Genomic DNA, 13,239 nt, shown 5'->3' on the forward strand with positions numbered 1-13,239 from the left:
ATGGGCCAGTAATGGCTCAATCTAAATATTAAGTGCATTTGATTTTACCTTCAAACCTAGGACATGTATTTAAAACTCCTCAATATCTTAGGTTTCAAAGTAAATTAACTAAATGTTAAAAAGTACTTCTAGTTAGCCATTATTAGAGTTTATAACAAGGTTTCTGAGTAAAATTATTTACACATCTTCTCAAGGTGCAGTTGCGTATCTTGAAACGTAGCTGTTGTGAGTGTCACAGCACAGGGGAGCAAACCCTCCTTACACCCTCCTCCCTTCTCTTACTGAAGGTATTTTGTGTTGTCGCTCTATCCTTTAGAAAATGAACTCAGAGGAGAATTGGTGAATTCCTATCCAGTGGGCATCTTCGAACCCTGGTGGACGGCAGAAGAATATCAGGTCCAGGGATCACCCACCCAGCGCGGCGACAGTGCAGGTACCTCTGCCCAGCACGGGGCTCCTGGCGACAGAGTACAGGTACCTGTGCCCAGCACGGGGCTCCCGGGATTGCTGCAGGCAGCCCCTCCTCTGGTGCTTGTCCCATTTGCTGCTTTGAGTAAATACTTTCATCTTAGCTGCCTGGTGCTTCATGGCTTCCGGGAGGCAGTTAAAAGTTGCATTGCGCATCCTCTCCAAAGAGGCAATTCCTGCCAAAAAGAGCCCTTTGCAGTTAAATTAGATGAGGCATAGCTTGTCCTCACTGCTGACGTTATATCGGGCAGGAATGATGTGAGCCTCCTTTGTGGGTGCTGAGAGGATGCCTCGGCGTGGCCAGTGGGGAGGGAAGGGTGCCCATGACCCTCACGTGGAAATGGCTCGTGTAGAATCACTGCACACAGAATCCACACTTGCAGCAGAAGGAATTGCTTAGTAAAGCACTTGGGGTCTGATTTGGGGGACTGGGGAGGGATGTGATTGGCACATACCCAGTGGCTGCTGCCTGGCAGCACATATTTTTAGAGCTGGAGGTCGACAGGACTGAAATATGGCCCAAATCTCAGATCCTGCAAAGTCTCTGGTTCTGAACGAGTGAGTGGAATGGGAACTCTGGTGTTATCTTCTCAATACTCACATTTCGAAGTACTTTTATATATGTCACTCTGATGAAGAAAAGAAGAAAATTCTGGTAAAAATGGCAATTTCTCAGCATGCTCTATAAGGAAAGCTGTGGCGTGCATTTTAAGGTTCACTGTGCAATTGTGATTTATTTGTCTGCCGACCGCCCCATTTGCCTGTCTGATAATAGAACTACTTACCACTGCACAGAAATTAGAGGCTGGGATTGTCTTCCATATGCCGCAAGCTTGTGGTGCTGCAAGCTTCGAGAGCTTTATGAACTGCTGTAATAGGTCACAATTGTTCTAATCATTTTCTCATCTGTACCCTATTCATTTTCCTGAAGAAACTCACTGCACTCGTTGCTCCAGTTTTGGGAAGGCATTATGTTTAATCGTACATTTCCCCGAGGTTAAAACAACAACAACAACAAAAAGAAAAAACAAAAGAACCTATTCACACTGAGTGTTCATGCACACTTGGCTTCAGAAGCAGTTAAAGTTTCTGAACTGTAGGTGTTTCAAATGTCTAGGCTGTCTTGTTTTATCTCATCTCATTGAATTTTAGTAATAAGTTAAGGACGTTTAATGAAATATTTTATAAGGGTGTAATGTTTACATGTGGCTTCATTGAATTGGATTCTGGCATTGAGTTAGATGTTCGCATTTCAATGAGCGTGCTTAGTGTAGTTGGATATAAAGCATTCACATACCAATCTCACCCGGAATTATATGAAATCACAAGGAAAAACAGTGAGCTGGATGTGCAAGCAACAGCCATGTTCATACTTGGCTTTCAGTAGGGTTCTCAGCTGAGGTATCACCTTTGATTTTGAGAGGTGTCCATTTTCAGAGTGGGAGAGCAAGTTGAACTTGGTTAGGGGAAAAAGAGATCTCGAGGTTCTAGCAGCTGAAATCCTGTCCTACTTTGCCCTGGAGACTGCCATGCTCAGTGGCGTGTACACCGGGATCCCTCCAGCCAGGGCCTGAGTGAGCAAACCCTTCTGGGTGTAAGACAAGCTTAGCACCCAAAGGTCTCCAGGGGCCTCCAGATCCAATTAGATAATAAGAGCAAGACACACAACCAATGCTTGCATTTCACGTCAGTCTTTCCACTCAGTCCTCATTGTCTTCATTCAGTCCTCACCAATCATTCCTCACTTTCAGGGCTCTGGTAGCAAGGCGTAAAGGTCACCGTGACAGCCACACACCGTGAAGTATGCAGACGCAGAGCCTCTGACTTCTGGGATTTGTTATCCATGTTCTTATTTTTTAAAGATTAATATTTGACTCTCAGGGGATGGTCAATATCTATTTTCTCTATGTATGTCATAAGTACTTTAGTAAATGGGTGATACAATGAAATACATATAAAACAGTACCTAGAAATAAATGGATTTAGCATTATAGAATGGGAATACATTGCTAAATTAATGAGAATACATCTTCACATAATAAGCTATAAAATGGCAATTTGTAAATCATTGTGTTACATAGACCTGTTGGGCCAACATTTTTTGTAGAGCCAGATACTATTTTAGACTTTGAGGAGGGAGTGGTCTCCGTGCAACTGCTCACCACTGCCACCACTGTCTGAAATGAGCCATAGGCAACAGCGAGCAAATGACATTGCCACCTGACAATAAAACTTTATTTACAGCATCAGTAGAGAATAGATTTGGCCTGCGGGCCTGAGTTTGTCAACCCATGGTGAAGACTTAAGTTCCCAGTTCTGAAATAGCCGCAGTCACTTTTGGCAGAGAGATGGTCACTGACTCCTCCCTGGGTGAACAGTCCCTTGCAAACTCGCAGGACAGTCTGAAGTTACCGTCCACAGACGTGCTGCTCCCAGGAAAGCCCTTCACTGATACTTGAGCCTGGTACCCAAGGTGGAGCTAGCAGAAGCTTCCACAGAGTCTGAAAGAAGAATGAAGAGAGCAAGGTTGTCACCTCTGTGGAAATCAGAGCAGAATTCAAGAGACTCGAAAGATTTCAAGCGGAGGAAACGTTCCTAGTGTGTTTGTGCCTGTATCACCCTGTCTGACTAGAAATATCATCCTGAAAACTGTGTGGGATGTGAAACCAAACCAAATCCAACTGGAAGGGGTGTTTCCACGCCTGGATACAGAGGGAGTTCTGTCCGTAAAACCGCACCTACGCCAAAAGAAAACATTTTCCCTGAAGGGTGAGGGATGCCGGTCAGCAGTCTGTGGGGCAGAGCCGGGCGTGGCCACGAGACAGGACCAGACCACACGACTGCTTGGGGTGGGATTCCATTCGGCCTGTTTTCCCACATCCTCTGCGACTACAAAACAAAAACATAAACATATGAATTTGACACATTTAAAAAAAAATAGCGAACATGGAGAATAAAATACCAAACACAAAAGAGAACGATTTCCGGTTGCAGGGGACTGTACGCCACCAGCTTGATAAAAAGGTTAATGCTGAGAAAGACCTTAACGATGCCATAGATGTTTTTAAAGGCTCCTTATGTTTGCCTCGGACTTCAAAAATCTTATTTGGCATGTGAATCTGTGTCATACGTGATTTAGCCAAAACAGAGCACTAGTTGACATTGTCCACTGAGATGACTTGCTGGAATCGGTGTATCTTTAACGTAGCATCCTACATGATAATACGTTATTACAGAACAAGCCAAAAGAGGTGATCGAGAGAGAAACAGCAGGAACACAACCTGCCGAGTGTGCTCCTACCGCACTGCCCAAGGAGCTGAAAGAGAAAAGGTCTGCTGGTCCCGTAAGTAGTTCAGCGTCCAGCAGAAATTTCCTAGAAAGTTATAGGATGTCAGATTGGAGAACAAATCCTGATTCTACCCCATCATCTGCAGAGAAGTTACTTGGCTCCTTGAACCTGAGTTTCAGTTTCCCCATCAGTAAAATGGCCATAATAATTGCTTCTTAACAGAACTGTTACAAGGATTACATGTTATAAGTGTCTAAAACACTAAATTTAGTCCTTGAAACACAGAAGATGTTTTAGAATTTCCCAGGCTGTATTGTTTTTGAAATGAGAAGTGGACAGAGGTGCCCGGTTCCCCTCCAGATGGCAGCTCCCCAGTGAAGACCACCGACTGCATCACCTGGCTCTGGGGCCTTGGGGCTGAGCATTAGAAAGGTTGGAGTGGGTTCGGCCTCCGTTATTTCTTGGAAGTAAAAACTCCTGGAAAAGGGAGAGTCGCTCTCAGGTAGCAGAGGCACAAACAGCCTGGAACACTGATTCTGTGTTTGAAGTAAAACACGCTCAGGGCTGACCAGTCTCCATGTCAGCATCTTTTATCCAAAGCACTTCAGGGCCATCTGAAGCATTCGGAGAGCTTGGGGCCCTGAAGGCGGAGTGTGGCTTATTTGTGTACCCCACTCTCATCACATCACTTGCTATGTCTATTGTGTAGGCACCCGAAAAATGTCAGTCTCAGCAATGGGTGGATCCGTTACCTTCCCGTGTAAAGCCTCGTTTTCATTTGTTCATAATTTAGAAACAGCTGATATGCAAGGACCTGCAGTAAGTGTTATAAAGTGTGAAAGTAAGATCCAGAACTTGCCATATGCACCCCAACACACCTAAGGAGTGCTTTTAACTGAAGGTCAAAAGTAGCAGAAAGAATTACTTTTTATGTTCGGCTCTGACTTGGCACTTGACTGCCTAGCACGCACATGTAGTTCTCTTTTAAATGAAATACAATGCACACCCTCATCATGCAACCTTCCATCTTTTTTACCGCACGCCCCTCCGACCTGGAGCCTCTGAGATGCTTCCTCCTCCTGTTGAGCCCACACCGTTCTGCAAAGTTACTCATAGATCTACAGGTGCCTCATGAGTCTACACACACATCCCACCGATGTGAAGTCACCTGTTTTTTTGAGTTTCTCATTTGTTGTTGTTTGTGGGTGCAAGTGAAGAGATAAAATTTAACACACATCTAAATGAAGTATATGCCTATCTTTTTAAATAAAATGCATTATAAGTGAATTATTTCAAATACCCCATCCATATGCAAAAAAAAAAATGTTTTCTTTTGTGCATTTGTATAACATGTTTGAGTCAACTACTACATGCCAGATGTTATATAGAAATGGAATCAGAGAATTCTGCAGAAAAGCTGTTCTTGTTGAGCCGTTTAATAAGGGTGAGGGCATAACAGCAGCCACAACAAGAGAATAGCTGGAGGAGGAGCTGCAAAGTCATGCGGACAAAACCACCCCAAAGGGGGAATCTGTGTGTTCCTGGAGAAGGCACGGAGGGCTGCAGAGTTACCTCCCAGGCTGGCTCCAAGGACATCTTTTGACTTAGACAAGGATAGTCCAGATGTGGTACCAGCATCAGGAAAGGCCGGAGGTTTGGGAGTGGAAAGTGGGAGGGAGGGCAGGGTGGGCCTGGTGAGTTTCGGTTGAGCTCTGTAGATGGTGAGAGACTACGGGTGAGTTTGAGCAAAGAGGAGACAGGGTCTGATTTCCCAGTGTGAAATGTGGATTGGAGGAGCTAACGCCAGTGCCTGGAGGACAGGGGGCTGTTGACAGAGTCCAGGAGAAGTTGTTGAGGGTCTCCAGGAGGACAGGGGTATCTGGTTTGAAGAAGGTGAAGGTGCATGTGGTGGGCATACAGTGCAGCAACGCTGTGCAGATCAAGGTGGGATTCGGACATCATCGCGCCCAACAGGGAAGAAGAGTGAAAGGGCTTCACAGTACAACTTTGAAAACATACACAAATTCTACACTCACCCCTCAAAACCTGGGGTTTTCATCTGTAAAACAGTGGGAGTGTTTCCCACGTCATAGGGTTGTTGAGGATTATAGACGCTAATGCTTGTAAAATCTGCAGTGCAGCGGCTGGCAAGAAGCACCAGCCCTTCAAACCAGGGCCACCCTCATTATTATTCATAAAGAACCCAAGGCACACTTGCCTCGCCATAAAAGACTAAGGCGGAAGTGACCTGATTTACATCTGTGTTATGCTTTATGGTATTCAATCGAAGTGCCTTCACTTACTATGCAGCTATGTGGAGAGTGAAGACGCACTCTGAACCGATGCAGAAAGATTTTAGGAAGATTTTGTTAAAGAAAAAAGCAAGATACAGAAGAGAAGCAAAACTATGACTTCACACACACATATGTATTTGCTTGTATTTGCATAACAAATCTAGGATAGCCGGGCGCGGTGGCTCAAGCCTGTAATCCCAGCACTTTGGGAGGCCGAGACGGGCGGATCACGAGGTCAGGAGATCGAGACCATCCTGGCGAACACGGTGAAACCCCGTCTCTACTAAAAAAATACAAAAAACTAGCCTGTAGTCCCAGCTACTCGGGAGGCTGAGGCAGGAGAATGGCGGGAACCCGGGAGGCGGAGCTTGCAGTGAGCTGAGATCCGGCCACTGCACTCCAGCCTGGGCCACAGAGCGAGACTCCGTCTCAAAAAAAAAAAAAAAATCTAGGATAGACAAAAACACTAAAAAATACGTATGGGGGTTACTGAGGGAAAAGGCAGGCTGAGAGGGAAATGTTTTCATTGTTCTTGTTCATTCATTAATTTGTTTCTTTATTTTTGAATGATGCAAATGTATCTCATATTCAAAAAATAAAATTTAAAAGAAACATGAAAGAATACTTTCCCATAACCAATCTAATGTATCCTCACCGGCCCTTCATTTTAGGTAGAAAGGGATTATTCATACGATTTTACAACTAAGGAGACTGAGGATCCATAGCTTAAATGACTTGACGGAGGTCGCAGCCAGTGAATGACAGCTCTGGATTTCAATTCTGACTCTGAAACCCGTGCATTGCCACCCCCTTTCCCCTCATTACAATACACAGTTATGCTTGTGGAGTCTTATTCAGCATTTATGGCTAATATAGAGATGTATCAATCTAAATGATTGGGATCAGAGCTAAGTGACAGGAGTAGATAAAGAAGATGGCAGTGCTGGTGGTGGAGGCTGGGAGGGAGGCCATAGGAGAGTGTTTGAAGAGGGCTTCCTGTTTCATGAGGACTTATCTGAGTGACCTGTAGACAAAACAGTCTCGCGTGTTCATGAGTTTATAACAGTGGGAGGGAGGAAGGGAGAGAGGGAAGGAGGGAGGGAGGAAAAGAGGCAGGCAGGCTAGATAATTAAGAAAGGAAATAAGGAGATGAGGAAGGAAATAAATAAAAGAAGAGGGAGAAATTCTCCTATCAGATTCTCTAGTTAACAGTGTATGCCTAATAAACACAATTACCTTTTAATAACTTCAGTTTTTCCCATAGCTCTCGTAATATTTCATACATGCTCTTCTTTCTAAAATTCGCTACTTTAAAACTTGCTTCACAAAGTAGAAAAATAAAATATTTTATTATTACTTATTTACTTCTTCAATAATAAAGGTCAGAATCTCAAAGTTATTTTTAAAAAGTATTTTTGAACACAACATTCAAGAAAGAGCTATGAGGTGACAATGTGAGAAAACAGCAGCAATTGTGGAAGAAATTCCTTAAAATAATAAAGGAAAATGTAATTTTATATCCTAGTTATGTTTTATACATTAAAACAGCTATAAAGGACATATGGACAGTTGGGGAAATGTGAATATTCCCAATATTCTGTATATTTTATGATATGATTTAAATAATATTAACTTCCTTTTCTGTTGAAATTACACATCGATTATGTGGGAGAATGTCGTTTTTTTCTTAGAAGGTAAATGTTGACATATTTAGGCGTGAGCTTGCCACGATGTCTGTGAGGTTCAGGAAATGTGTGTGTGGCATGTGGATGTCTGTGGTCACCTGTGTGCACGTGTGTGTATGTGTGTGTGTGCACGTGTGTGTGTGTGTGTGTGACTGGTTCATGTACCCCACCTGTACTTGGTGTCTAACATGGACAAAGTTACCAAGTAACCTTACTGCATCCATTTCCTTAGAGACGTACTTTAGACCATCAGAGGTAGATCATAGAACTCGAAATCTCCTTTCCAACTTAAGGAAAGACGAATTGTCTCTGACTGGGGGGTCCGTGAGCTTCGCTTCTGGTGTCCCTGGAGAGCCGGCGCGGGTCCCCTTTCCAGCAGAGACTCGTCCGGGAAAGCAGCTGGCAGACCTTGACTGCCCCTTATTTACAGGTTAGGAGGAAAGAGTCCCGCCAAATGGAGAGTTTTCTAAGCCAAAGTGTTTATTGGTGAAGCTGCAGGTGAACTGTGAGTGCCGTTCTTTCCTTCCATCACAGTGCGTTTATGTGTCCTGTGTCCGATTCATGAAAATAAACTGCTCTAGCAGGACACTCCGTTTGGGAACTCGTGTACATGGAGTGCAGTCCTACAGGCGGGGGCTACAGGGAAGCCGTCTTTGAACAGCGGCGTGTGTGTGCTCCTGAAAGCCACATCTATCGTCTGTTGCCAGCACACGTCTTTCTTTCACATGCCCTGAAAGCACATTGCAGAATGTCACAGGTTTATGCAGATGGTATTTCTTCTCATTCAGTCCCACACAGAAAATAAAAAGGATAGTTGGTCAACCGACAATCTGGGGTGGCTACTCTATGTGAGGCATTGTGCTAGGTCTTGAAAAGCAACCAAAAGATAAGAGCCAGTGTTGACGCCCTCGGTGGCTCGGAAGTCAGGTGTTTAGCAAACTTGGTCGGCTTGGACCCACATGGATGAAGCAGCAAAGAGATGTCATGATGCCCACGTGTTTTGTTCATAGTCGTGCAAGCCAGCCTCATCCAAACAGGATGCGTGGAACAGGCGTTAGATAAAAACAAAATGAAACACAAGTGGCAGCAGGAAATGATAAGTTCCAAGGGAATACTTAAAAGACCTAAAAAAGCAAAACCACAGGAAGGAAGAAATGAAGGAAAGAAGAAGAGGGTGCAAAAGACAAATAATATGGACATAACTATAAGAAAAAAACACAATGAAAAACAAAAAACAAACGCCTATTCACCTACATGACCTTAAACACTCCAACAGCTTGACTGCATCACCACAATCAAATAATCTGAATTAGCCAAGTTCATTAAAAAGAGCTAAATTACGTACACTATTTTTGTTTAATATCCATAAGAAATTAAATTTATATAAATTATATGTATTCTTTTAAATTATAAAAATATGTGTATTGCTATAGGGGATGATATTGAGGTCATTTTTCGCTACATGAAACATGCATGAATAAGAATTATGAGGAAAAAAATTATTTCTCTCAGTGAAAAAGAGAAGCAAGAACTTTGCTCTTTTCTGATAGACATAAAATTTATACCTGTTCCCATTTCGTCTTCGTCACGGACCACTAACACTTTCCTGGGTATGTTGAGGCAAAGAATCCATTCAGAACTTATGACAGCATAGGAGGTCAAAGTCCTTTTGTTTGTGTTGTTTTGTCTCTTACTTAATACAACTACCGTCAGGCAACATAAATTCTATTTCAGTGATAAGTCTTCAAAATACCTTGTCACAGATTTGCAACTGATGATTTGCTCTTACAGAAAATATGAATAAGTATAACTGAGGCAGGTAGAATAAGAGATGGCATCTTAGCTACCGGGGTGGTGATGAAGGCCCCCCCCTTAGGTCTCAAACGGAGATCCTCAGAGCCCCATGTAGAAAGAAAAGCAAGGTTGGGGGTTCTAATGGAGGTGGTCCCAGAACCGTTCTTTAAACATCACTCATTTAGGGTCAGGTGGTCCTGCTGGTAGTTTCAGAAACAGGTGCACTTGGTAGGTGGGGTTTATTCTGTGGATAGACCCACTTAGCCAAGATCTTATTTCTATATTCTACCTGGAGCTCTGATCTCCATTGAAGACATAATGGGGTGGTAATGAAGGCCCCAACTTCTACTTTTATCAGTGCCTGCAGTAAATTTATTTGCCACCTTTCCAAGGTCACGGGGTTACAAATCAAGGGGTTGCAGAGTGGCAAGTCAGGTTACTGTGAGCACTGATAAAAGTAGCAGTGCAAACCGCCACCTGAGAGCAAGAGAACGTTTCCAACGCCTGTAAATATGGCCATGATCTGAACTAGTTGGAATAGACTAGGCTGTTTAAAACATGAATTCAGAAATGAACTCAGAAAGCAGAACCCTGATTAAAGTTTATTCTTTGCTCATGTCACAGCTTACTGCCAGCTGGGCAGCCCCTTCAGTGCGTGGCCCTGCCCTGTGGAATCTGAGTCTTCCAGAAATTAGCGTGGCCATGAAAACTGTGCAGGACACTTTGGGCCAGACCACAGTGTTCCGTTAGTCAGAGTCAGATTCAGACCCCAATCCACTGCCCAGGAAACTTGGATGTGCAGGCATCCTGTGTGCCTAGGAAGAGGGGTGACATGGACATGAGCAGAGCCTCAGACCTGCTGCTTTCCAAGGGGTGAGTCAGGAGGGCTCAGCTGCTGTGGACCACGGGCACCGCCTGCATTCCTGCGCGACCTCCTTCTCTGTGGACCGTAGGCACCACCTGCATTCCCACCTGACACCTTTCTCTGTGGACCCCAGACACCACCTGCATTCCCACCCAACACCTTTCTCTGTGGACCCCAGACACCACCTGCATTCCCACCCAACCTTCTCTATGGACCCCAGACACCACCTGCATTCCCACCGAACCCCTTTCTCTGTGGACCCCAGACACCACCTGCATTCCCACCTGACGCCTTTCTCTGTGGACCCCAGACACCACCTGCATTCCCACCCAACCTTCTCTATGGACCCCAGACACCACCTGCATTCCCACCCAACCCCTTTCTCTGTGGACCCCAGACACCACCTGCATTCCCACCCAACCCCTTTCTCTGTGGACCCCAGACACCACCTGCATTCCCACCCAACACCTTTCTCTGTGGACCCCAGACACCACCTGCATTCCCACCCGACGCCTTTCTCTGTGGACCCCAGACACCACCTACATTCCCACCCAACCCCTTTCTCTGTGGACCCCAGATACCACCTGCATTCCCACCCAACCCCTTTCTCTGTGGACCCCAGACAACACCTGCATTCCCACCCAACCCCTTTCTCTGTGGACCCCAGACAACACCTATATTCCCACCCAACCCCTTTCTCTGTGGACCCCAGACACCACCTACATTCCCACCCAACCCCTTTCTCTGTGGACCCCAGATACCACCTGCATTCCCACCTGACCTTCTCTGTGGACCCCAGACGCCACCTGCATTCCCACCCGACGCCTTTCTCTATGGACCCCAGACACCACCTGCATTCCCACCTGACGCCTTTCTCTATAGACCCCAGGCACCACCTGCATTCCCACCCGACGCCTTTCTCTGTGGACCAGGGGCACTGTCCACATTCCCTACCTACCCACCCTGTTTCCCGTGTTCTAACTTGGTTTTGTTGCTAATATCATCTGGCACCCAACACAGGTCTGCCTTCAAGGAGGACTCTGGTGAACTTGCTGGTCCCAGCTGAGTTTGGGGTCCAAATTCATTCGTGTTTCCTGCAGAGATGCACAGACTGACTTCTGGCCAGAAACACTGGTCTGTGAAATTGGACGTTGGCTAAGCGAGTCTATCCTAAGCATAAACGCCACCAAGTATGCCTGCTTCCGAAACTACCGGGAGGATCACCTGGCCCTAAACCAGTGTTCAAAAAACACTTCCATTAGAACCCCCAACTTTGCTTTTCGTTCTCCATGGAGCTCTGATCTCCATTCGAGACCTAAGGTATCAGAATTTCTAGTATAGGGCCTGTATATAAAAAAATTTAATAAATACCCCACAAATTCATATGCACATTAATGCACAGCTCCTGCCCAGAGTGACAGCACATTCACTGAGCTGATGCACCACCTTGGAGGCTCCTGGGAGCTGGCGTCCCAGCACCATCCTGCTCTATTGCCTCATACCCAGGGAGCAGGGTTCTTTGTCTTTGTTTCTTCATTTAATTTTGTCAACTGAGACCTGGGAAATCTAATGACACATGCTTCTCATTTCAAGTTCTTTTTATTATTTTTTACTGTTTACCATTTTACAATAGAAGGATTCAACATAGGCACAAGTGGGACTGAGCCCCAAATGTACATCTTCAAGCTCCCAGAGTGGCCTCGCTTATCCCGCCCGTTCTTCCTCCCGCAGGCGTGGGTCACTCTGAAGCAAATCCAAGTGAGTGTGTAATTTTAGCTAGAAATAATTTATCATAAATTCCTAAAAATAATAGTTCTTTTTATAAAAACATAACCACCCATTAAACCTTACAAAAAGGTCTTGTTATCAAATATCCAAGCAGGATTCACATTTCACATATGGTCTCACAAATGTACTACTACACTTTGGTTTTTGTTTTGTTTTGTTTTGTTTGAGACGGAGTCTCGCTCCATTGCCCAGGCTGGAGTGCAGTGGCACAATCTCAGCTCACTGCAACCTCTGCCTCCTGGGTTCAAGCGATTCTCATAACTCAGCCTCCCAAGTAGCTGGGACTACAGGCACGCGCCACCATGCCTGGCTAATTTTTGTATTTTTTTTTTTTTTTTTTTTTTTTTTTAGTAGAGATGGGATTTCGCCATGTTGGGCAGGCTGGTCTCAAACTCCTGACCTCAAGTGATCCACCTGCCGTGGCCTCCCAAAGAGCTGGGATTACAGGTGTGAGCCGCCGTGCCCGGCCCACTTTGTTTGTTTTTGAATTGGAATCTCATAAGATCTGCAGTGGCATCTTACTGACATGTGTCTCGAATCCTCTTTTGAGTTCTACATAGCCTTTCCTTCCTTCTCCTCCCTGCCTTACCTCTTGTGACTTATTTCTTGAATAAGTTGGGCAGAGGGTCCCCCAGTCTGTGTTTTTCTGAACTCACTTCTTTGGTGCCATTTAACATGTTCCTCTCACCTCTGAGTTTCCTGCAAACTGGTGGTTAATGCAGAGACCTAAGCTACCACAGCTTTGATCTTGTGGTATCTTCTTGAGAAGGTGGCATGCAATGTCTGGTTGCCTCCCATTCTGTAGCCTTACAGTTGGCAGATAGGTACCCATGTTGCCCAGGCTGTCAGCCTGACCAACCTATTAGGAAGTCTCCCCTCAACCTTCTCCGTTGTGGCTTTGGCAGTCAGTGACACCCATGGCCTAGATCCACCATTTCTCCAGGGTTACGGATGATATTCTATCATTCTTAATTTACGATTTGGAGGACTTCTCTACAGAAAACATTCCCTCATCAACCATTTGGTTTCTATTGTATAAAAATCAAAGTAAATGT

General features: G+C 45.0%; 1 protein-coding gene across 8 annotated transcripts in view; it reads left to right on the forward strand.

Annotated features, from left to right (window-relative positions):
* The window catches only part of MYT1L (myelin transcription factor 1 like), a 533,658-nt gene that overhangs the window by 156,866 nt on the left and 363,553 nt on the right, over positions 1-13,239 (forward strand). For all 8 annotated transcript variants that reach the window (XM_028831516.2, XM_077958484.1, NM_001265731.1 and 5 more), the window contains 1 exon segment: positions 317-433. The gene's annotated coding sequence lies outside the window, so the exon portion shown is untranslated.

This window comes from Macaca mulatta, chromosome 13, assembly GCF_049350105.2.
Source record: "Macaca mulatta isolate MMU2019108-1 chromosome 13, T2T-MMU8v2.0, whole genome shotgun sequence".
Taxonomy (NCBI): Eukaryota; Metazoa; Chordata; class Mammalia; order Primates; family Cercopithecidae; genus Macaca; species Macaca mulatta.